Raw genomic sequence first — 26,501 nt, forward strand, 5'->3', positions numbered from 1 at the left:
ATATAGCAGTGAAAGGCTCCAGATTCCACTATCTTTCCTTTGAGTTGTGCAGTTGCCATTCTATGAGAGATTAGATGTATGTTGAATTTTTTTCAAGTTCTGGGTTTAGAAGCATTTAGCATCATCTACAAAACTCTTTATTCCTACATATGAGAAGATTGATTTTAATTAATTAGTTCCAAGCCACAAAAAATCTTATGAACACTTGAACAAGAATTGTTCTGATCTTTAATGTACCTTGCAAATGATCTTTTGCAAGGATTATTGCTCTCAATAGATATTGTACTCCTAAGCATGTTGAAACAGACTGCATTGCTAAATTGATTGACAAATTGATGCCACTTTTCAACTTGATTACCAGGAACATTTCCAAAGAGCCAAGGAAAAATGGAACCTGTTTTTCTTGTTATTGCATGGCATAGAAACTGGCATTCTGTTTACTTTTAATAATATGCTGAAATTTCTACCGTAAAAATGACTGCAACAAAGTCCATTAGTTTTCTGCTCAAAACCAAAGAAAATGTAAATAAAGGTACTTATACTGTTTTTGTATTTATAAATACTAAGGGTTTAAATAGAAGATTGTATACTAATACATGAGACTAATACATCTTCTATTATAAAATGATATTCTTCTTCTTCTTCAGGATCTCAGATATGCATTACATTTTGCCTTTTATTAATATGTAGAACCCTTGTCTTGAACAGCTTACAGTTTGAGCAGGGCATTTACTCACTGTGGGTAATTGGGCATGTCAACATGTGATCCTATGTTGCCATAGTGATGTGCTATAGTGATGTAGCATCCATAGGTATCTATCTACATGTGACCAGCAGCTACTTCACCATAGCGGTGCTCTCCCCACATTATAGTGTGCCGCTGTGGCAAAGTAGGTGCTAAAATAACCATGCATTGCATGTACAGTGTAGTATGGGTAGTTACTGCGCCATGCTTTAGTACTTCCTTTTGGCTAAATGGCACTCTCCTAATTCATCAGATCTGCTTCTAGTGTGTGTTTGGAGTTGCATCTGTTTCTTACAAGAGGCCACGTAAGTGTTTACTGTTCATTTTTCTGTTATTCCGAAGAACTGGCACTACTTAAGGCAGCAGGATTCTCTTCTGCCTTCTGCGTCACCAACAGTATTGTTGAATTTTCAGCTGCAGGTCCAGTCCTGTATTCATTTGCACCCCTGTAACTGCACTGAAGGCAGTGGGTGATTCACAGGTGTCACCCTGGGCAGAATCTGCCAAGCAGACTTGTTCATACTGGTCTTTATTGACAGGGTCATAAAATGCAGCTTGGCAAAGAATAATGAAACACCACTTTCTTCCAGCACTGAACAAGGAGCTTTATGAGACCAAGAGAAGAAAGTGGTGACCTGGGTTAGGCTCCCTTCTCAATTTTCATCTAGGCTCAGTGGTCAATCTCTCCCACCCTCCTAGGTCACCCCAAAAGGCTGAACTTTCCCCAGCTCCCGAGAGAAAGAGTCTGGCTGGGTTTCCCTGCAGTTATGCCTAGGACTCTGCATCTGAAGCTGGCCAACCCCCACCCCTCCAACACATGTACACGCAAATGACATAGGATCCTTATGGACCATAAACAATCTGGTCTGTGAAACATCTCAGCAGATGACCATCTCTTCCGATAGCTTCCTGCACCTAGTGCTCTGCTAGGAAGCTGTATCTGTATGAACTCAGATGGAAGAATGTCAGTGACCTTGAGTGATGACTTAAAAGGAGATGGAACCACATTTTCCCCTATGTCTTTTGTTAAGCAAGATTTTTGTCCCCTTCCATTTAGACTCCATAAGGGCTGTGGATAGATTACTAGTGAGACAATGTGACCTTTCAAGCACTGGCCAGTCTCTTTGAAGGGAAACTGTAATCCACTGAGTTAATCCTCCTGCCGGGGAGAGGATGCGTGTAGGCAGCATTTTGGAATCCACACACAGAATATCAAGCTTGTTATAAAAGATGGCCTGTCATTGTTCCTGCTGACTCTGTTTCCAGATGAATTGTTGAGGATAAGTAACTTTTTCCTTTTGAAAGGTTAGACTAGTTTTAAAATAATTGTTCCTGTTACAAATTGTCTTATAAAAAGGGCTGGTAATACACAGTGACAGCTGCCTTGTTACTGTAATAATAGAGCCTTACAGGATGAGCCACATTTTCCAAGTGCACTCTATGCTTGTACATACGTGCTCATGCAGGAGGTGTGCACAGACCTACGCAGCTAGCATAGAGAGAAGTTACCCCTAGGATTTATCATTTGTATCCTCATGGCGCTTGAGGCTTCTTTGCACTAGGCACTGTACAAACAAAGGTGCCAAGCGTGAGCACAGCAAACACAAGATTGACCTGAGGGAGAAGCAGGAAGGTAGTAGGGCCTTGAGCACACAAATACATACGGGCATTTTGTTTTCTCTCTCAGTACTTAGAGAAACAAATAAATCAAAGAGATGTTGGCGTTCTCTGGCTCCAGATTCGGAGTCTGCACACAGGTGCATGTGGAATGAATGCATATGTGGGTTCAGAGGCAAGTTTGCAAATGTAGCTGAACGGTTTCATTTACCACAGTGCTCCTGTGACTTGTACGCCCTGTGGACATCTGAGGGTTTGTTAATACTGCTGGGCTGGAGGGAGGTATTAGGCTTTGGCTATCAGGAACTGCTTTTATTCCAAAACACTTTTGTGGCAGTTCATCTGCCAGAACTTGAAGGGGCTCTGGATTCATGCAGTGGGATCTCATAGCAGGGCACTGCTAGCCCATAGCCAGCTCCAGGGATTGCCTGTTTAGTGCATAATTAGTATTTTTACCAGTTGGCTTTGAGGAACTGAGCCTCTGTATTTAGACTGCAGGCTGTCATGCGGCACAAACTGAGCAGCTAGGCTGGCTCATGCTGAGGTGTGTGAGAGGATATTGTTGCTGTAAAAGGAACTGGAGCCTTGTTAAATTTCACAGGTCTTTTCCTCGCTGGGAAGCTCTTTCACTCCTTGCTTTCAGGAGCAATTGTGCAGCTGACACCCAAGCTATCCTCATGTGGGTAATTAGCTGCAGAGGTTCCCTGCGTGCAAGAAGTGAAGCATGACTGATGTTCACTCAGTGCATGCAACAGTGATGCAAGAGCTAAAGCCAATCCTGACAAAGCTGTCAGGAGTGCACTTGGCACTGCACTCGCTGTTGTTACTGCAGGAAATATACTCACAAAGAGAAGGGAATGAAATTACACTCTTCATTGGTACAGCCCTTCTCATTACTACTGTACACTGAAACTTGCAGGACATCTCTGAGATAGATAAAAAATCCCAGTGGAGAAATGGAGCATGGAGACCTGTGTTGCCAGTAAGTTTCCATAATTAACATTTCCTGTATTTTCTACTGCTCAACTTGACACTGGACCAGACCCTAGGTTTTGGAGGTGATGAGCACTCACAAGTACCACTGAAGAAGAAGGCCTGTTAAATAATCAGCTGCTTTTATAGAGACTCTGAAATTTAGGCATCCAAATTTAAAAGTGTTGGCCTGCGGGGTTGACGCTGAGGGCTTACCCTCACAGCAGAGTTGACTTAAGTTTGGCCCATAAATCTACACACAAACCTTTGAGCCACCCCTCAGGCTGGCTCTTTTTACATGCACTGGCTGGCCTATGAGTGGTGCACACTTATTTCCCAAATGAACATAACCCTTCAGGGAAGCTCATGGATTATTTTCCAGGTGGACTTCTTCACTCAGGTGTTACAGAGTTAAGTCAAGGTATCTCAGCTGTGTGGTCCAGACATAGCCCAAGTTCTCTGCTATAAACATTAAGCAACACAAGTCTCACCTGAAAGGGATGGAGTTGTTCATCTTCCCCAGGAAGGATTGCTCTAAAGAAATAATAAGTAAATAGATGACTGGTTGAGCTCTTCTTTTACCCCTTCTTGCAAAGAAGGTAAGTATGTGTAGTATTTAGGTGGTTTCCAAACCAAACTACCAACTAAGCCAGTCTACAAAGCAAAAGAGCATCTTTGAGATAACAGTATGAATGGGTTAAAATGTGAAGTGCATTGGACTTTAGAGCAACTGAATAGGAAGGGAATGCTGAATCACAGAAAAGCTGCTAAGTTTCAAGGTTACTACGTCCCCACGGCATTTTTGCTTAGTCATTTCCCATCTCCATGGTATTTATGACACAAAATGTTCTATTTTTAGCCTCCCTCCTGTGTACACACTGGCTTTTTACACCTTAAAAAAATGACTGACATTTTCAAAGCCATTATCACAAATCAAAACAGGTATCAAGCAAGTGCTAAGGCACTGGCAGCAGCCAGAAGCAGCTCTCTGCCAGGCTGTGCTGCCATGAACAATTCATGAGGAGCCAAAAAGTTTCAGCTCTGAGGAATCAGCTGATATCACTGTATGAGACACCTCACAAAAGGCTACAAAGAACAGAGAGAGCAGACAAAAATATCCAAGACCAGAAATCAAAGACCTCATCCTCACAATGCTGCAGACCGCAATGGCAAGGGTTCAGGAGTCCTGCAAGTGCCATCTGATTAATACTGATGCCTAAGGACGCTGGGTCGCAGCCTGCAAAGCAGCCAGACAACAGTTGCTTTAGATCTTTTAAGGATGACTGCCTTCTCCCAAGACAGACCTGTCTTCTTAACATCCCCCTGCCACTGTTCTCAGTCTGAATATTCACACCAGGGCTGGCATTATGTCCTCTCTTATGCACACACTCTCTTATGCATGTCAGAACACCCCATGGGTTCACAACGAACAGGCACATACTAGCACAGTGGGTAGTTAGGCAGTAGGGTGGCAGGAAGGCTTTGGGTTACTGAGATGCACATCCTGAAATGACACGCCAGCATGGACTTCTTTAAGCCAAACATTCAAATAGTTGATTTTAATAACGATTGAAAGGACCAAACAAGAGATCTTGGTATAAATATCATTTTTAATCTTCTCTTGCATTTGCAAATTTAATTTTCCTCAAGAAAAGTGACTTCTCATTGGGTGGTAACAGCTATGACATGTCGGCTTGCAGAGAAATACAGCCTTCATACGAAACATGGGCGCAGCTCAGAGCTAGCCAAGAAGAGATGCCTTAGCACAACACATGATTCTTCAGATTCTTCATTTTCATGCTACATTACATCACCCAGCGGCACCTGCCCGTTCCTGTGTAGGAAGGTTTCAGAAAAGAAAGTTACAGCAAGCTGCTTGGGGAGGGAAATGAAAAGTCAGTTAAAAAAATGCAGAACACCAGTGCTGCCCCATTTAAAACTGCGGCTGCCCTGTGCCACCACGGGCTGCAATGAGATGCCTCTTCCCCCAGCAGGGCTAGTCCAAGACTGTGCGGTGGTCCACAAACACACCTGGTTGAGGCCTCAGGGTGCCCTCACTTAAGATGGACACCATTTCCCCTCCCCCCAGCGAGCCCCTTCAAACAAGGGCAGGGGTGCCTGTAGCAAACATGGCCGCTCCTGCTGCAGCTGAGCCCAACACCATGCTGCCCTTACTGGCAATGGTCTGGGCTGGAACCTCCTCCCTGCCGCCCCCCGCAACACGCATGTGGACATGAATGCATGCGCACCTGCTCTGCATGGCCACCGGGCTGCCAAGGAGATGTCCCCCAGGTCCTAGCATCTGCCAAGTTCAGTTTAGTTTCACAGCAGCAGCTAAGAAGGTGCCCCCAGGGTCGTAGTGACTGCCTTTTTCTATCTATTCCTTTTGCAGGGATGGGGGCTGTGGGTTGGGAACGAGGGGCATCAGCATGGCCCAGGGCTCCCAGGGTCAGGAGTGAGGGGCAGCAGGAGGGCTGGGGGGCTATGACTGGAATGGGCAGAGCCAGGGCACTGGCATATCACTGCCCCTCACAATCATTTCATAGATTTCATAGACATTAGGGCTGGAAGGGACCTCGGAAGATCATCGAGTCCAGCCCCCTGCCCAAAGGGCAGGACGTCAGCTGGGGTCATAGGATCCCAGGAAGATAAGCATCCAGTTTCATCTTGAAGGTGTTCAATGAAGGCGCTTTGAACCACCTCCGACGGCAGGCTGTTCCAGACCTTGGGGGCTCGGACAGTAAAGAAATTCTTCCTTATGTCCAGCCTGAAACGATCTTGTAGTAGTTTGTGACCATTCGTCCTTGTCATCCCTTGGGGCGCTCTGGTGAACAAACGTTCCCCCAGATACTGGTGGTCACCCCTGATAAACTTGTAGGTGGCCATCAGATCACCCCTGAGCCTGCGCTTTTCCAGGCTAAAGAGCCCCAGGGCTCTCAGCCTGTCATCGTAGGGTCTGCTTCCCTGACCTCTGATCATGCGCGTGGCTCTTCTCTGGACTCTCTCAAGCTTCTCCACATCCTTTTTGAATTGTGGAGCCCAAAACTGGACACAGTACTCCAGCTGCGGCCTCACTAAGGCCGAGTACAGGGGGAGAATGACGTCCCGGGATTTGCTTGAGAAGCATCTATGGATGCAAGCCAGCATTTTGGTCGCTTTACTAGCCACAGCATCGCATTGCAGGCTCATGTTCATCTTGTGGTCAATGATGACCCCCAAGTCTCTTTCTTCCATAGTGCTAACCAACATAGCACTGCCGAGCCTATAAGGATGCTGCAGGTTTTTTTTCCCAAGGTGGAAAACCTTGCATTTATCGGCGTTGAACACCATCAGATTCTCATCCGCCCACTTGCTGAGCCTGTCCAGGTCAGCCTGGATCACCCGCCTGTCTTCTGGTGTGGATGCTTTGCCCCAAAGTTTGGTGTCATCGGCGAACTTGGCCAGTCCGCTTCTGACTCCAGTGTCCACATCGTTAATGAAGATGTTGAACAGTATGGGTCCAAGGACAGAGCCCTGGGGGACCCCACTGGTCACAGGACACCACGATGAGTGACTTCCATCAATTACTACCCTCTGGGTCCGACCCCGGAGCCAATTTTCCAGCCAGTGGATCGTGGAGGACCCAAGGCGACAATTGGCCAGTTTCTCCAAGAGACGATCATGGGACACCAGATCGAAGGCTTTTTTGAAGTCAAGATATATGACATCAATCTCATCTCCCTTGTCCAGGTGATAGGTCACCTGGTCGTAGAAGGAAACCTACCCGCAACAAACCCGTGCTGGCTATCCCTTAAGATGTTGGCGTCGGCCAGTCCATTAAGGATGGCCTCCTTAGTAAACTTTTCTAAGATCTTCCCAGGGATAGAAGTCAGGCTGATGTGCCTATAGTTAGCCGGATCCACTTTCCTCCCTTTCTTGAAGATAGGCACCACGTTGGCCTTCTTCCAGTCTTCGGGCACTACACCAGAGTGCCAAGAGTTTTCAAAGAGCCGCGCTAGAGGCTGGGCTATGATGCTCGCCAGCTCCTTGAGTACCCTGGGGTGAAGATTGTCAGGGCCGGCTGACTTGAAGGTATCCAGCTTCTCAAGATGTTCCTTCACAAAGTCAGCATTAATGGAGGGCAGGGGATCACCCTCACCCGGACTTCCCGGCCCTGTAGCGGGCACGGGCGTCCCATGGGGCTGATGAAAGACCGACGCAAAGTACCTATTTAATAGGTTGGCTTTTTCCTGGGCGTCAGTTGTCAGTTGCCCCATCTGGTTCAGCAGGGGTCCAACGTTGCCCCTGCTTTTCCTCCGGCTCCCCACATATCTGAAAAAGGACTTTTTATTTTCCTTGATGCTCAAAGCTAGCTGGAGTTCAGTTCCAGCCTTGGCTTTCCTGGTCTGCTCCCTACAGGACCGGACCTGTGCAGAATAATCCTCCTTGGAGGTGACTCCCATCCTCCATCCTTTGTAGGCCTTTCTTTTTAGCCTCAGGAGGTCTGCTAGGTCCCTGGAGAGCCAGGGGGGCTGCTGTGCCCTCTTACTGCCTTTCCTCTGAGATGGAATAGACTTAGTTCGTGCATTGAGGATCGCTCCCTTGAGGAGCAACCACTCTTCTTGAACTCCCCTCTCCCTGCGGTCACAGTCCCTTAGGGCCTCACTGACAAGCCTCCTGAGCTTGTCAAAGTCGGCTTTCCTGAAGTCAAGGACTTGCGTGTTGCTGACTGACTTGCCAGCTTTTCGGCGGATGGTGAAGGTGATCAGCTCGTGGTCGCTGTCACCCAGCTTCCCATCGATCACTAGGTCGCCGACTAGGTCCTCCCCAGTAGCCAGCACCAGGTCGAGCAGCGCTTTGCCTCTCGTTGGCCCATAGACTTCTTGAGTCAGGTAGAGGTCATCCACGCATGAGAGAAAGCTCTGCGACCGCTCAGATTTTGCTGAGCGATCCTCCCACGAGATGTCTGGGTAATTGAAGTCACCCATGACAACCATGGTCCTGGAGCAAGGTGCCTCAGCCAGTTCCTGGGCAAACTCCTGGTCTAGCTCAGGACTTTGGGTGGGAGGTCTGTAATAGACTCCCACCATTGTGTCCCCTGTGCCGTGTTCCCCACGGATTTTAACCCAGAGGGTCTCCAGCCGTCCACCCTGGTCGCCAATATCGGCTTGCAGGGACGCGTAGCTTTCCTTAACATAGAGAGCTACACCCCCGCCCCTTTTCTCTACACGATCCCTCCTGTACAGGGTATAGCCATCTATCCCCGTGGTCCAGTCGTGGGTGGAGTCCCACCAGGTCTCCGTGATCCCTATGACATCGTAATTGCTTGCACTGAGCAGGAGGATGAGCTCCTCCTGCTTATTCCCCAAGCTCCTGGCATTTGTGTACAGGCAGGCAAGTGCCCCCTGGGGGGCTCCTTCCTTGCCCACAGATTTTACCAGGGCTGGGGCTGGGGCGGGCTCCCTTGAGTGCTGTGATCCGCTGGCTTTGCAAGGATTGTTCAGCGGGCCAGCAGTGGCGGTAGTCCCCCCGTCCCCCAGCGGGCTTAGTTTAAAGCCCGGTGGAGCAGGTCAGCCAGTCTGGCTGAGAAGAGCCTCCTCCCTAGGGGAGAGAGGTGGAGACCATCTCTTCCCAGCAGCTCGCTGCCTCTCTCGCCAAAGAGCGGGCTGTGGTCATGAAAGCCAAAGCCTTCCTGACGACACCAGCGCCGCAGTCTTTGGCTGACCACATAGATCCTCCTGTCCCTTCTCAGCCCATAGCCTGAGACTGGGAGGATCGACGAGAACACCACCTGTGCCCCCAGACCCTTAAGCCCCACTCCCAAATCCCTGTAGCGCCTCATAACCTGGCTGGGAGTGCTCCGAGCCGTGTCATTGGTGCCCACATGAATAAGGAGCATGGGATAGTGGTCTGTGGGTTTGAGGAGCTTGGGGATCCTCTCCGCAATGTCCTGGATGCAGGCCCCTGGGAAGCAGCAGACTTGCCGGGCTAAGGGGTCAGGGTGGCAGATTGGCCCCTCCGTCCCCCTCAGGAGGGAGTCTCCCACAACAAACACCTTACGTTTTGTCCTGGGGAGAGCAGGGGCGGGAGTTGCAGTTAGGCCCATGTTGCCTGTGGGGGCCGGCAACTCAGCAGGCTCTGCTGGGGCAGCAAGAGGTGCATACCTGTTGCTCAGTTCTGGTGGGGGAGGGGCCTTGGTGCGGCGGGCCTTAGGGCCCTTGACCACCTTGGTCCATGCCCCTGGCTGGACACAGCAGGAGGTCCCAGAGTCCTCCTCTGGCCTGGAGGGAGACTGTGATCTACCCTCTGCCTCCCGGGGGAGAAGGGCCTGGCAGTAGGAGTCTATCTCCTGCTTGCAGTCACTGATGGCACGCAGTCTGTGGACTGTGGCCTGGAGCTCCTCCAGCTGGCGCGCCAGAGACCCCAAAAGGGAGCAGACCCCGCAAGGGGAGGTCGCCATGCTCCTAGGCCCCAGAGCCTGAAAAAGGGACAGGCAGCCCCCGCAGCCGAGAGCCAGGGGCTCCGTCTGCGTGGAGCCCGGAACCAGGGGCTCTGTCTGGGTGGCCGTCTCTGAGGTGCCAGAGGGGGGGGCCGCGGAGCCTGAGGGGACCCTCGGGGTGCGGCGCGTGCCCATCCGTGTCATGCCTCAGGTAGGCTGGCTACGGCTGGGACTGTCTACCCTGGGGGGTGCGCAGGCAGGGTCTGGCGCCCTCCCGCGCGAACTCCGCACTAACGCGCCGGCAGAGAAGCGCGCCTGTTTGTGCAGCCTGTTCGCGTGGCTCCCTGGGGGGCTGGGCCAAGTAGGGGCCTGGGCGGGGCTTGACCCGGCCCGGCTCCACTCAGCTGCCGCCTCCCACACACACACTAAGGGGGTTAGCCCCTTCTCTCCACGGGCCCCGCTTACCCCGGCTGCGCTGGGGGTCAGCGGGGGGCTCCGCGGCTGCTGGAGGGTTTCTGGGGGGCTTCGGGGGAGCGGGGGCGCAGCTCCCTTGGCACGTGCGACAGCTGTCCTCTTTTTTGCAACTGGCAATACGGCAACCCTCAAGTAGGCATGTCACATACATGCATGCACACATGTATGTACATGCCTGTGTGCACTTGCGCTTGTTCAAATCTCTTCAGTTCCCCTGGCAGGGTTGGATTTGGGCAACTTGTATGTTTTCTGCCCACACCATTGTTTTTCATTGCCTAGGCTCCCCCCACTCAACAGTGCACACACAACACCCATGACAGGATCTTGTGGTGCCCCAAGGTGCTGCAACACCCTGGTTGAGAACCACTGCTTTACCCTGCATTCACTGACTACAGGCCCCTGCTATACATGAGCTGAAGCGTGTCACCTGGCTGGGGTGGGGGTTACTGCCATCCTGTTAGTCTGGTGTTTTAAGGAGTTGCTGTTTGGGTATGGACTCAATATCACTGGGCAGTGACCTGGTCTTTGCTCCCACAATGACTGCCTCCACAGAGTGCCCTGGCCAGCACTTGGAGAGAGGGCAAGCTTAGGACTGGGCAGAAGTGTTAAACCTCTGCTCTTCAGCCCCTCTCCTGAGGCTCTTTGCTTGTCATAGCCTCTGCTGATTGTTGTTTGCTTTTGCCAGCATGAGAAAATCGTGTGTCTCTATGATGCTAATCACCACATGCCAAAATCCTCTCTGGAAAAGCACGTGGCTTCCTGCAGGCTAAGGAAATTGGATTACTCGAAAGAGGAGGAGGTAGCTTCTATTTTTTTCTTTAACTTTGTTGCTTCTCTGACATGTTTTTTGTTTGTTTCATTGGAAAAAATGTAACTTGTCTCTCCTTCATGCTGAAAGGAAATAGCTTGCGACAGCCTTGAATTTTCAGTTACACAAAATGTGAAAAAGAGTCCAATCCTGAAATCATAGCCATGCAAACAAGTTCATGCACCTGTGCCAGCCTACCTGAACTCCATGAGGCTTAACATGGATGTGACGGTCCTGTCATATTTATTAGAGCTGCGAGAAGCTTTGGTCTTTGATTCGATTTGGCAGAGATTCAGCCCGATTCGGTGGCCGAATCTATGAATCAGAATCGAATCAGAGAACCCGTTAATCTCTCCGAATTGAATCGGAACCCTCTGAATCGATTCAGAGAGATTCGGTGATTCGGACATACACACAGCTTTAAATGTTTTTTCTACATACCTCTAGGTAGCAGGGGCTCGTGAATGCTGCAATGCTGGGGCGGGTGGACCACGGGGGGGTCCCCAGCGTACTCGGCAGCAGACCAGGAAGTGGACCAGAAGCACTTCCAGTGCTTCTGTGTTTTTAAACATGCAAGGGAGCCCCCCTGCACCCGCCCAGCTCAGTGACTGGTGCCTCTGGGTCTGAGGGGGGCACCCGGGACCCCCTGAGGCCGATCGCTGAGCCAAAAGGGTGTGGGGGCGGGGGAGGGAAGACAGCACACTCCCTTGCAGACCCAGAAGTGGGCTGGAAGTACTTCTGGTCCACTTCTGGGGTCGCCACTGAGGACGTGGAGAGCCCCCTTGCACTTCTGTGGGACACTTCATGCACCCCAGCACCGTAGCAATCACGAGCCGTGCCTGCTACCTCAAGGTATGTAGAAAAACATGGGTAAATGTGACTTTGGTTATGAAAGTGAGGCTTCAAGTGAAGATGCCATTCTTCTTTGGGCTTCATCACTTTTTTTATTTCTGTCACTATTGTATACCCCTCTTTTTCTCAGCATAACACCATTTGGCAGGTTTTCTCCCTCATGTTCATTTTCAGAATCCTCAGAGGAAATTATCATTCACCTCTTGCTAGTTAGCAAGGCATTTTTAAATGGATTGATATTTCTCACATCCACGACAGCTTGCAATTCCCATTGCTTTGTTACTAGTATTCTTTATAGACTGTATTAATAGATCACACACATATGTCTTCATCCTCTCACTTCAGCAGTGTGTCACATCTCTGAGGAGATTTAGTAACTATTGTGGTGGAGCTACTAAAGAAAGTATGGTGCACTGCTCTCATTGCAGTCCCATGTAAATTGGTGGGATCTCCTTGCATGAAGATTTCTTTTTTTTTTCCCTCTGTATTGCATTTTATTTTTAAACATAATTAACCCTAGAAATTGGAGAAGAACCATACTGAAGTTGATAACTGACAAGGTAATCAAAATATGATTTTCTGTGACTCAACTTCCTTTAAATAGCAGAGTTGCAATTAAACTGCTGTTGATATCAAGTGCATAAAATGCATTTCATGCATATTCATAGTAACACAAATTGATGGATCCTGCCATGATGAGTTTAGAACCTTAAAAAACAGGCTTAAGGAGAATGGATGTATAAGGAGACACAAAAGAGGGAATCACTGGATTTTTTTCCACATATTTGCAAACAGAAATCTTATTTTTTGCTTGGCTCAGTTTTCTGGACTGATGGCATGGGATGGTTATAAGAATATAGATGGTTAAAAAGACAAACTATTTTTAGACTATTTTTTCCATTAAGGTGCAGAGTTCCTGAGAGGCAGGTGGTATTTTGTTAAATACTACCAATGTAGCCTGAGAATATCCACTGCCTGCACATTCAGTACACCTCATCTACAATGCTGCATATCTGTATGTGCTTATCTCAGGGGGGACTTGGCACAGATGTAGAACCCCATTGAAATGCTGTTCTCCATTTCTACAGATAAAGATCTGCAGTTCCATGTTATGAAATCAAGCTAGAATTTTAAGTGCAAAAGAAGGTGGAAGTTACAGTCGAGGTAAGTGGAATATCCAAGCCAACCCAGAGATTCTCTAGCTTCCCTACTGTGTGAACTCTCCTCCAATTCTGGATTGTGCAGACGGTCTCTGTCTCTTTTCCAGCCTTCCCAGTTGCTATGTTTTTATTTGCTGTCACAATATTCACTTGCTGCTTTAGCTATTGTCTCCTCCTTTCATTCAGCTGGGGTAGAAACCCTTCATGCTCAACTTAAGCTCTCTGGGCTTGAACAATCCAGCCTGCAGTGTTCAGGAGGCTCCTGAAACAGCAGTGCCATCTTCCTGTCAAAATCCCCAGTGCTTAAGACCCTTCATTCATTCCTGCTCCCTGAGCTTCCCTTGCTTCTGCCTCTCATGTCCCAGAACCGTGTCAGGCTCCTTTTGGCCCACATCCTCATAACCACTGCTGGGAATCCTTTTCCTGGATAGGAAATCCTCCCTCCTACTTTTATTTCTTCCCCTGCGTCTCCAAGCCAATGTGTGTTTGTTATCAGATATGTGACGTGTAGTACTCTTTCATTTTTCCAAGAGACAAGAAGCCTTCAGTTTCCTTTTGTTTCAAGTATCTAGAAGAATAATGTTGACTGAAGTGTATGTGTCTGCCTCTTGTGGCAAAGTGGGCTTCTCTCAGGCCAGCCCTCGCTGACCTCCCACCTGCCTCCGGGCATACCACCCACCTGTCTCGCCTGCCACACCTTGCTGGAAAATTAATAAGTTGTTAAGTAAGGCAGGAGGCTACCCATTTTTCTTTCCCCCCCCCCCCCAATATAAGGAGAGGTGTCCACAGCTCTGTGGTATCCAGATGTTAATAAGCACACCAGCCCCACACTGGGCTCCAGAATCCTCCTCATAGGACCCTCCTTTGGTCCCCCCACTCCGGCAGCCTATGCTGCCTTCAGCCAGGCTGCCAAGCTCCACTTAGCTGGCTCCCCTTTCAGGCATGGTCCCTACTCAGGACCTTTGGCCCTACACAGGCCCTGGCCTCACCTCAAAGGCCAGGCAGGGTCCCAGGCCCGTGACTCTGGGTGCCCCTCACAGTGGGCACCTGGCCCTTTTTACCTTCTTGGTCCTGGCCCCAGCATTGGCCAGTCAAGGGGCACTCTACCTCCAGCCTCACTAGCCCACGCTGTCTCCAGGTCCCCCTTCCTGGATGTGGGGATCTGGGGTACCTCACACCATGACTGATACCTCAGGGTCTCACAGGGGACTCTCACTCCCCCCTGAGGCAGCAGGTCATGGCACTACTCCAGGTGTTACTTTTGACCCACACTCTGCCTCCCAGCAGTGGAGGACTTATCGGGGTCAGGACTCGCCTCTCTCGCTTGGGGCTGAGCCCCCGTTCACTCAGCCCCTGACCCAAACCTCGGCCTCAAGTGTCCGAAGACTTACTTGGGCCTACTCCCCTAGCTTGGGGCTCCACATTGCTCCCTCAGTTGGGGCTCCAGATCTCTGCCCATTTCTTGGGGCTACCCCCTCATGGGGCTCCACAACTCTGCCCCTCACATGGGGCTAGCACACCACCCCTTACTGGGGCTATAGATCTTGGCCCCCTTTGCTGGGGCTACCCCCTCACTGGGCTCCATAACCCTGCCCCTCACTTGGGGCTACTGATCTCAACCCCTGTCACTGGGGCTCTGGGCGGGGGTTTGCTCCCTGGTGGGCTCAGGTAGCCATAGCCGTGCCTGGCCCCAAACCTCCCTCTTGGGGTCTCACACCCCCACAGGGCTCAGGCAGCCTCAGCTGTACCTGGCCCCACTCTCTCCTTTGGGGGTCTCAAACCCCCAACAGGGCTTAGGTGGCTACAGCTGTACCTGGCCCCAACCTTCCCTCTCAAGGTCTCGAACCCCCACAGGGCTCAGGTGGCCTCAGCCATACCTAGCCCCCAACTTTCCCTCTCAGGGTCTCAAACCCCTGCAGGGCTCAGGCAGCCTCAGCCATACCTGGCCCCCACTCTCCTCCTCAGGGCTCGCACCCCCGCAACTACCTCCGATGGAATGCAAACCCACCTGAAAGTGAGGCCTAGGGTTAAGGTGCCCCTACCAACCTTTCACCGAGGTGATAACTGACCTGGCATTTCCTGGGGGCTCCCGTATCACTCAGAGCCCCACCAGACCACCCACTCCTGGCAAGGTGCAGTTTTAGGTCATGCCCAGGACCAGGAGCCTCCTTACCATCCCCTATAGCTCCTCCCTTACCTCCAGATGATACCAGCAGCCCTACAGCCAAACAATGTTGTTGCCTGACTTCCAGCAGCAAAAATGCCCTGTTTATATGAGCAACCCTAGGTTCAAAATGGCTGCCCTCATCAGGCATCTGGTGGCTGCTAGCATCAGCCCCTTAAAGTGGCAGGCAACTACAGTGCCCTGCCACACTTCTCTATAGGTTTGAGGCTGTTTTTTTTCACTTTGTGGGAAGGTGGCTACATCTTGGCAACCTGTTGGGAAACTGCATCTTGTTTTTCTTTAGGTGCTCTCTGATTACCAGGTGGAAGCCCAGGAAAAGAAAGGCAGGGGTTTCCCAAAAGATTGAGAGCTGTGATCAAGACAGACCTTGAAAGACTAGAGGTGTATGGCAGGAAGGCAATACAGCCACAGTGTACTGTAGGAGGGACTGTGGCACCAGAGGGTACTGTGTTAACCTGTTGATCCTGTTATCAGAATATGTGTACCCAAGGGTGGAGGAGAAGTGTGGATGTTGCTCTTCTAACTTACAACCTCAGCAGTTGACTACAGCAGCACAGTTGTCGTTCACAGACTTTTCTGGTCTCATTTTGTTTCTCCACTGTTGAAACTGCAGCACTTAGAATTAGTCCTTTGGAACGGAGGCACCAGGAAACTTCCATAACATTTATACCATGTCTAGAGAAAGTGTGCATTTCCCATGGAAGAGCAAAGTTGAGGTGGTATTAATATATAACTTTGATCTGACACAAATACATTTGAAATTGGCTGTTCCTAAGGAAAGTTCAAAACCCCAAACAATTTACAAAGAAAATAAGTGAATACTGAAATTTGTCCCACATGCTGCATTGCACAGTGTCTCAGTCACTAGATGTCACTGTTACATCTCTGTAGCCTGTTCTACTATGGCCACTCTTGAACTGATCTAAAGCAGCGTTTCTCAACCTGTGAGTCACAACCTAAAAGTGGGTCACAAGAGAATATAAAAGGGTTATGAACAAACTTTAAAAATCGATTCCCCTTTAAAGGAGAAAAACATTCCAGCCAGCAGGGGGCTGCTTGGGCCCCCCCACTGCCCCACACATTGGGGTGCTGGGGCCTGGGGGTGGGGGGCAGTGGGTCAGAACTGGCCATTGATGTTTACAAATGGGTCCTGGTACAAAAAAACCCACTGATCTAAAGGGGAAAATACAGCATTGCACAAATTGTTTTCCTTTACCAAATAACTCCTAAACCTATTTATGAAGTTGTATTTTAGAAACACATGCCTCTTTCATTTAGGATTATATTTGTTTTAATTCTAATGTCTCTTTTATTATTTTATATGGAAGACCGCGATAACCAGTAAATTGTGCTAAATAAGGGATGCTATGCTTTATTATTTTTTATGCTTTATGCTCTGTTTATTTTGAAACATTCATAATGTCAGATGGACATGATTTAGAATAAGGGGCTAAGTTGAGCAAGAAAGTTGACACAGTAATGTAGGGATTTTTTTTTTAACTCATAAGGGTATGAGTTTTAATATACCACCTCAAAGTATTAGAGCACTTGTGTAGCAAGAAACCCTTTTGTCTGCCCCCCTCCCCCCCCGCCCCAAATGTGAAGCTCCTTCATATGGCAAAAGCCCCTCGTTTAGTATTTGCCCCTTTTGAGGATGCTTTCTCTTTTCTACCTTTTCTTCCTTCCTCTCTCTCTCTCTTTATTATATCATTATTATTTTTAGATAAGGTGTATTTGTAGTGAAAACAGAGCTTGTAGATGCTTTTACAAATGTACTTTAAGTTTAAAAGTAAGTTGTACCATGTAACAATGTTAGCAAGAGCAGGAATCTCTGTATGGAGCAGGTCCCTGAATGAATCATGGTTGATTGTGTAACACAGTAGCTAGTTTGGATAAGCATGTTAATGAGCGGCAATCAACACCTACAAAATCAGAGACCAAGGAGAAGAAAGAATCAATAAAGAGCCGGGAATTCCTGGAAACTTCATTGTTAAAGGTACGGAAGCCCCCATTTGAACTAATTAATGCTGGAAACAGATCCTTGGGGCTGAAATACCCCCTGATCAAGCAACCTCCAGACATCTGTTCATCATGGCAGTGAATCAATCAAAATTCATCAACAGACTCCTGAGACTGCACGTACGTGTGGACGTGACCCCTGGGGCTGACAGCTACCATCCAGCAGCTACCAAGAGGGACGTCCCTCGAGGTCAACGACCCCTGGATTGGGTAAGCCTGAGAATTGGGGAGTCACCAAAGTCTGCCAAAGAGGGATAACAGGCAGTGAAGAATGACCCGCAATGATGCCCTTTTGGACCTGACCAGCACCCTGCCTGTCCAGCCAGAAGGACCAGCTGGCAACCTCCTTCTGCAGCAACATCGCACTGAAAGAAGCCTCTACTGGCCATTGACAGCAGGCTCCAGTGCTTGGGGATAGGTATATCTTGACACCAGTGCTTAGTGTTCAGAGCTAGCTACTGTGAGCGAGTGTGCATGAATGTGTGTGTGTTTGAGGGGATCAGCACCAAGGTTTATGGTCTGACTTTTGCATCCATCCAATAAACTAGAATTTTATGATGATCCTGTGAGTTGGTCCTTTGTAGCCAACACTTGCATAGGCAACTTTACTGTGTGCATCCTCTTCCATAAAGCACTTCACAGTAATCAAAGGAGGGTGAACAAATTCAAGATGAGAGTCAGCACAAATGTAAAATCAGTTTCTTTTTTTTTTTTTTTTTTTTAGTACTGAATTGGCAAAGGAAGTGAAATGAAGGGTAGGGGTAGATTGAAGCACTTAAGAAATGGAGTACTTCAGCTGCAGACAGGTGTACAGCCCTCCACCTCAAACTTGGGAATGCTTCAAAATTCCCATGATAGCACAAACTAGCCTGTTCTCCAGCCAAGATGTACAGTAGGGGTTTGCTTAGTGCTAAAACTCCACTCTTTTCCCAGGGTGGCAAAGGGACAAAGTGGGACAGGCAGCCAATGAGTGCTCTTCTGTGCACTCCCTGGTCTCTCATCTCCAGGAGCATACTCTCCTACCCTCCTCACCCACACCGCTTTCTGGAACTGGGAAGGAGGTACACAGGGATTTCTTCTCTCCACCCCTGATGTCAGCTGAGTTCACAGGAGAGCTCTCGTTGGCTGTCTGCTTTATTCCCCCATCACCCCATCTGCCTAGGGGTGGGGATGGATGCTGGAGGACAATGCAGCCCCCTGTCATACTCTATAGAGAATGAAGATGTAATAGGTAAAATGAAGCAGTTCAGAGAAGTTAAATGTTTTTTTCCAGATTCTTTTTATATCTATTTACTCGCCTTTTGAAGTACTTCAAATTTTTGTCTGCCTGTGTCTGGACATTCATATTTTTATTTGAATTGCTTTGAAAGTTGGGCTACTTCCAGTTCAGTGCAGGGTCCGTGGAGAGCGGACCGTGCAGCGGTCTGTGGAGACAGCTGAGCCAGCTTAGGTCCTGGAAACAGCACAGCCACATCAGCATGGTGCCTTTTCTGAGATAATTGTCACAGGTGACAAGCAAGGTACAGCAACTTTGGGTGAGTACTAATGCAGCTATACTGCCACCAGGGTAATTTCTGAAGCAGAATCCTAGAAGACCCTATGTTTTCGATTTCAGGATATTCACTCTAATTGTTCGTGTGGTTTGGCAGGGGCGGGGGCGGGGAGGGGGGGGGGCAGGGAGGTGAGAAGGGAATTAAGCCCTTATCCAGGAAACAGGAAGGTTTCCATTGACAGCAATGTTAATACTTTGGGGAAACAAGAGCCAGAAATGAATCTAGCTCTTGTTAATTTTATAGCTAATGAGCAGTGTAGATGCCACTGAGAACAGCTTGGCAGTGCTTTTAGTTCTATCATTGCTTTTGTCCATATGTTACTTCTTACCAGGGTTTTAAGCAGCCTACACATGCAAGTGGTTAAAAGGCAGCCTTTCCTAGATCCTCCCTGAAAATTTTCTGATCACATGGATGATGCTGAGTTGTCCAGGCCATTAGAGGCTCCAGTTCCAGGTCTTGCTGACAATGGCAACTAACTAGTTTGCGGTTCATATTTTGGAAACAAGTGTATAAACGTGGACCCTTGGACTGCTGCAAAATATGTTTTCCTGTTGTGCATGCTAGTTGGGACAGTTAGCATGAAAACATTCTTTAATTGCAGTTGGCAAGCTGTAGGACCATCACTGATAGTGTAACACAGGCAACTCTAAACAGCTAGCTAGATTCTATTCTGTGGACATTCTCTCCCTCTTTCCCCCAAATAATCCCTGGAGGAGAGCCCTCTTGGCTACCCAGGTAAATATCTAACGGAAGAGCAGCCAAAGTGAAACTTGGAGGCCTTTTGATGGCACTTCATGAAATGTCAGTGATGTCATAAAGTAGATACCACTTAGCTCCTAGAATCAGATACACTAAGATAGTTTTTAAGCTACCAACTTCAAGACTAGAGAAGTCCATCTTACAGCTGCATGGGAAAAGGATGTGAGAGTTCAGATTCATGGTGTTGCTGTTCCCCACAATGTTATCTTTGTGAAGTACTGTTGAGTTGGATAGTAACTTACATTATTTTTTTGCTTACAATCTTTAGGCGCTAGTTCTTTGCTGCCAATTGAAGTTCCCCAAAATCATAAACGTTTCATGTGTGACTCATCTCAAGCTGATTGTCTTGCACTCTAAAATTACTGTACATTGTTGAAGGTCAAGGTCACAGTTCACAGAAAATGACAAAGACCTTTTTGTGGATTTGGCAGCTAAAATCAGTCAAGGTTTGAGAAGCCATCTAGCTCTGGAGTCTGTCATTTTAAAATGTCACTTTGTGCAGGTGGGTAGATGTGGTTGAAAGCCTTTAAAATTTTGAATGTGTACAGCAATGGCCAAAATTGTAGGTTTGGTCATTGTAGCAAAAGGACAAAAAAGATGGCAAAGTATCCCAGAAAAGAGTTTGCAAATACTCTGTACTTTCTACTTTAAACAGAAAATGATGGCATTTAAAAAATCAAGAAGATGCCCTCAACTTCCTGCAATGGAGTGTTCTATGTATACCTACCTGTTGGCTGTAATTTTGCAATTTCCTCCTTCCTCTGTTCTTTTGTGGTCCAAGCAGTCCTATGGCTCTTCTCTTCTACCTACTGCCTTCATCTTGGCAAGATGAGGGATCCTGCATGGAGCACTGACATTTAGAATTTGAATGGAAAAATAATGCATGGCCTCTTTCTCAAGAAAAAAAATTCTTGAGAAAGAAATAAACCAGCAATGCAGCTCACAACTTTCCCAGTTGCTATTGGGTCACACCAGTATGTGTGTTTTTACTCTAAAACATATGCTTTCCTTGCACATGTATGTGCTTCTAGATTACTATGCACAGATCCCACTGCAGGACTCCACCTTTTGACTTCTGTTTGCAGACTTCCACAGTTCAGTAATGCAGGAATTGAAAATGAGGCTGTATTTAGGAGTTACCATCTTCTTGCAAGCTGCTGTGTTGGACTGACTCAGAGATCACATTTTAAAGAGTTGTGCGGTTGCTTTGGTGTTTTATGTTTGATCCTTCTTGTGGAAATCACATTATCTCCCTAAACAGGGTGTCATGATATAAATTGCTGGTGGCCAGCATTTTTGACAAGTGTGCCCCAAGTTAAGTCCAAAGTACAAGTGCCACTCTAGTAATTGGTCATCTGCATTGCTCAGTGCTACCAAATCCCATTGCTCCTGTGGCAACACTCCCTTGCTGGTCCTGTGGAGTCCAACCCCTGATCCAGCACAGACTTCTGCCTTTCCCAGAGTGCTGCTCTAATGCCCTTCCCTTCTCTGAGTGCTACTCCAGCCCCAACTCCTGTCACTGGTATTCCCTTTAACTCTGCACCTGGGTCTAAAGCCTACTGCACCAGGTTCCTATACTACTTGCAGCATGTGTGCTGCAGGTTGCCCACCACTGGTATAAAGGGTAATACTGGAGAAACTTCTGTTTACAAGAACTCTGCACAAACTTATCTGTTGTGGCTCAAAGCAGTATTCTAAGACACAAGGGCTACACTGTCTTAAGCTCTGATGTGTTGCACCAAAGGTTGGTTTTGTCTTGAAGTTGTCTAACCATTTATTTTATCCTGGCTTTGTTTCAGATGATAGTCAGAAAGGTCCAAAGTCTCATCTGGAAATCCTGGCAGAAATGAGGAACTATAAAAGATGCCAACAGTCATACAGAGCCAAAAATGTTCATACAACAAAGAAATTGTATACAGAGGTGAGTGTCCAGTAGGGGACTGAGTGCTCCTATGGACTCTGGAATACTTGTTCCAGCATAGTATGTACCCCCCAGCGTGCCTCATTTGGATGAGTTTGAGCTGTTTTAATTATACTGCGGAGGCAGAAAAAGCTAATCTTTAAAAGGAACTTGTTTAACCCAGCTGAATATTATATACATATGCTGGCAGTGACATCAGTCTTGAGAGGAACAGTTAATGTTGTAAAGCATCTCATTCCCTGGGGAGGTTTCCAGTGTTTCCTAGTGTCATTGGTGGTTGGTCTGTGTCCCAGGGGAGCGGGGACACCGGGAGACCCCCGCGGCGGCAAAGGGGTTCGCTTACCTCCCGCAGGGCCGGAGGAGCCAAAGGGAGTCCAAGCGCCAGCTGTGCCGGTGCGGGTCGTCAGCCGGGCATTTATCCAGCTGCGGCTGAGCGGCGGGGGCGGGGCACACCTGCCGGGAGAAACAAAAGGCGGCCCCGCCGAGGCAACGGGGCGGCTGAGAGGAGAGAGCTGGAGCGCGGAGCCTCAGCAAGCGGGGAATCAGCCGCCACCTGCAGAGTGCAGGACAGCACAAGGAGGCGGAGATGGCTGCGAGCAACGCGGTGGAGCAGCCGGGAGCAGCACGAGGAGGGGAGGAGTCAGCTCTGTAAGTTGGGACACAGCCAGTGGGGAAGCCGGCAGCCGAGGCGACAGCAGGGCCGGCAGCAGCGCCCATAGAGGGGCCGACTGCACCCCGCACCACAGAGCCGATGGCGAGGGTAACCGCGGTGTAAGCTATTGGAGCAACAAAGAGGCCAGCTGCATCCCAGGGAAGGAGGGACCAAGTCAGTGTCCCTACTGAGGGTATACCTGGTCCGAAGACCGCTGTTGACGGCCACAGGGAGTGAGGCAAGAGAGGACAAGGCAAGAACGGGTTAGAGGCCAGAATAGGAAGACCCTAAGGTGGTGAATGGCCTGGGTGTAGGGGAGGACAGAGCCCCGAGAGTACCCGCGGAGGAGCATGCCAGCGCCGGGGTACACCCCAAGGGAAGACCCCCCCACTGAAGGCGTCATCTAAGTCGTGGCAGGCGAGTTCTGGGGTCCCCCTTGATACCAGTTGGGGTAAACTCCGGGGCGCACTAGCAAAGCCCGGGTGCGCGAGATCTTGGGCCCGGGTGAGGGCAGCGCGTGAACTCCTGGTCGAACGGAGGCAGGTACAGTCTGTAATGTGTTCTTTTGCGGACTTTTTGGGAAAAAAATCCATTGGTGACTTAAAAATGGGTGAGGCTTAAAGTTCTGTTTTTCTTATCCTTATTTCATCACTATTTGAGGCTTTTAAAAGTGAAAGAATTAATTAAAAATCCAAGCCCCTTATTGATTGGGATCTACTTAATTTGCTATTTTGCAGATCTCACCGAAAATACAAAATCCACATTTATCTGTGAAATCAACTTAAAAGAAAAACTTAATCAAAATAAAATGATGGTGCCCCAGGGGGAGCATGAAGGGCCACCAGCATGCTAAGATGGCGGCCACCCCATGATCCCTCCTCCCTTTGGGGCCTGTCTGCCAATCAGTGGCATGGGGCAGGGCCGCCAGGAAATGTCCACAAAATCAACCCTTCATGCCATGACCAAACCTCAAAAATTCCTATGTCTGGTCATAAACGAGGTCTTTCCTTTCTCATGTCCTTGCAACAAAGTATTTAGCAGAATTCACAGATTTGTTGGAATCTGACAGGGCTGTGCCATGAGCTCTTTTGCTATGGCCTCAAACTCTCCATCTCTGGGCTTCAGGTCGCTTGCCTCAATGTCCATACCACCAGAACGGGGTATGAATTAAGTAGGTGCCTACTTATGCATTGCTGTTTTTGTCCTTCAATTGTGAGCAGTGATATTAGACTATATAATTATTCTAATTTACTGTTCCCGAGCTAGCTTGGTTGACAGAAACATTTAAGTTCAAAAAGAGAAGTTTTGTTACAAATTCTAAATATGTCATCAGTTATTGGGAACTTTGAGAGTTTTTATATGGGAAAATTCCAGCAACCTGCAAATAACATCTCTCTTTCAAATTCTTTTACTAGAGTGCTTTTCAGAAAATTACCTTTTTTCCCCTCTTGCAATCATTTAGCCTGAGAACTGAAAGGGACAGCTCATCTTGTACCAAGCTAATCCCCAGCTCTTGTCTTTTTTTAACTGCAAGTTTTCTTCTCATTTAGTTTGCTCTTTTCTCATGTCTTCCCACGTGATTCGAGTAAAATGCTGGCTTCCCGGTGGGGGGAGCATGAAGCTGTGCACATGGAGGAACTCAGTAGCCACTGGCAAGAAGAGTGTAGGTTGGACAATACAGAGGTGTGTGAAGGAGGAAAATCTTCCATTCCGGCAAAATCTTCATGAAAGCAAAAACAAACGCACACGCACCTGTGATCACACACCCAAATGCTTTCTTCTACAAGACACAGTTAACCAGGCCATGCATAGCACCCCCATTCTTATCAATACTGCAACAGTATGATAGATGCTGAGTTGGGGGAGAGACCTGGTGGCAAAGTAGACTGTATAAACACATACCACAACAGCCCTTGCCTACGGAGCTTACAGACAGGAGGTGGGAGAATTAATGCATCCAAGGTGCTTTACAGAGGGGGAGCTGTGGAAATTGATTGACTTTCCTAATATCATGTAGACAGTTTGCAGCAAAGTCAGAAGTGAATGCTGCTTTTCTGAGTCCCAGTCCAGAGCCTTAACTGTGAGACTCTTAAAGAACAGTTGGAGAGAACAACATTCAAAAACATGTTTGTTAAACCCCCTTCAAATTGCAGGGTGATTACAGAGCCGATGTGGCACCCAAACCTAAATTTTTTCACTTTTATTTTTCCTCACAACCTGTCAAGTCCTTTTCAGTTGTAGAGACTTACATGTGCTCCAGGGTGAGGGGGCGCATTTTAATTAGAGCAGCTCTTGGGAGCAACGTGCAATGTCTTATGTATTCAGCATCCCGCATTTCAAAATGGTAGGGGCGCTTTAAATAGAGCTTGTTTAATTGAGTCTGCTCTGACACATTCTAATCAGAATGTGCTGGATCGTGTGTAAAAGTGCCCTTGGGCACTTTGCACTACTCTTGCATTTGTGTATACAGGACAATACTGACAAGTAAGGAGGTTTCGAAAAAGAAAACAGAAATTCTACTGCATGCTTTATGTATGTACATCACTGTCAGTGTCACTATGTGAGGTTTCATGGTATTCCCAAAATGGACTTTGTAATCAGTAACATACATCTGATTTGTTTGCCTTCTGCAGCAGAATGAACTTAGGGAAAAGAAATGTAGTTTGCCATATGAGAGAAACCAAAACTAAAATAAAAGTTGTATTTCTACTTTTTAATAGTACAAACATTGTACTATTTGTATAGTAGTCTCTTGCATACTGAAATGTGCCAGCATGGCCTAAATCAGAATCTGGGGTTCAGCACTGTTTGATAACAGGAACAAGAACTTCATCAAAACACGTTTGTTTATATTCTTGCCAGGTTCCCTGGCTTTTGTATAAAGTACATGTGGGTATGAGTTCCTAAAACCAAAATAATTTGATGGTGCACTTTGGGGAGTGAGTTAGAGGGCCTTCTTGTCTCATAAGTTTGAATTCTTTACACAATGGGAGGATGAGCAGTAGCACAGGCAGTCTGTGTGCGCCCCAGCCAGCCCCTCCATAGCATGCTGAGCTGGGGGGAGTAGTCCTGGGTTAGTAGGTTGATCCCTCCAGCCCCTACCAGTTGGAGTTGTTCCGACCCAGCTCAGTGCACTGCAATCCTGGGCATGTATGTTAATGCACATCCGGGAGCCATAAACTTTGGCATGGTAAGCCTCAGACCTTATTACATCAAATTAATGTGCACGGGTAGACATGCCCGGGAGAGTGCAGGGCTAACTTGTAGCATGCCTGCCAAAACGTTTGGCTCCCATTGCTTTAGTGGATCGATTTAAATCATGATTTAAATCATCAAGAGTGGATACTTCTTCACATACTTCATACTTTCCCATTGATACTTCTTCACATATTTCTTAAACAATGGTGCAAATCTGATCACTAAAACATGTTAATTTACTAGTTAGTACAGCATTTTACATCATCTGTCCTTAAAATCTTTTTTTTAATTTTCAAATTTTATTAACTCTAACAGACAAGTCATCACAACACTAAACATACGCTGTCCTTAAAACTTCTGCAACTAGATCTCATCTTCCCTACTTCCACTGTCATTTTTATTCATAGACTGAAACAGAAATACAAGTTTTCCTGCTTTGTCAACTCCCAGTCAATTTCTTAGCTTTGAGTGAATAATACCAAACGATTAAAATAGTTTCTGTGCCTGCAGAGGAAGCTACTGCTGTGAAAAGTTGGCTTAGCAACTGAAGGAACTCTGTTTCAGTGTGCCTGGCTAATGATTTCCACCAATTCAGGGGAAACATCATCAAAACATCATCAGTAAACATGTACTGTTTAAATGGTTCTCCTCCAGCCCTGAAATGTATTATGACTGGCATAACTAAGGAGTGATTTTAAGATGTCCATGCCATGGCAGCAGCATCTTCTTCAGAAGTTAGACATCTACCTTTAGGATTGAGAATGTTCACAAGAAAATGAGGTGGAGTTAGTGCTTGATCCATTCACTTCTTTATTGCCTGCAGTTTAACTTTCTGGTTAGGTATTTCTTTCTTCAATGTATCTTGCTTATGCTTACAAGCATCCCCCAAAGAGGACTATACAACAACGGCCCACACTTGTAGGGAGGAGATTAGAAAGACTAAGGTGGCAACTGAATTTAAACTAGCAACAGAAAACAAGGACAATAAGATGTCTTTCTTTAGGTATATAGAGAACAGGAAGAAAACAAATGGAAGTGTGGGGCCATTGCTTAACTCAGGATGGATGGTTACTGACACTCAGGAGAAAACTGAACTTCTGAATGACTACTTTGCTTTGGTATTTCATCAGACTAAGAGGAAAATCATACTAGATAAGGTTCAGAGTGG

General features: G+C 47.7%; 1 pseudogene; it reads left to right on the plus strand.

Moving 5' to 3' along the window:
- Nucleotides 1-474: 474 nt before the first annotated feature.
- Nucleotides 475-25,795, plus strand: LOC109282031 (U11/U12 small nuclear ribonucleoprotein 48 kDa protein-like; annotated as a pseudogene).
- The last annotated feature ends 706 nt before the right edge of the window (nucleotides 25,796-26,501 follow it).

Source organism: Alligator mississippiensis, chromosome 5, assembly GCF_030867095.1.
Source record: "Alligator mississippiensis isolate rAllMis1 chromosome 5, rAllMis1, whole genome shotgun sequence".
Taxonomy (NCBI): Eukaryota; Metazoa; Chordata; order Crocodylia; family Alligatoridae; genus Alligator; species Alligator mississippiensis.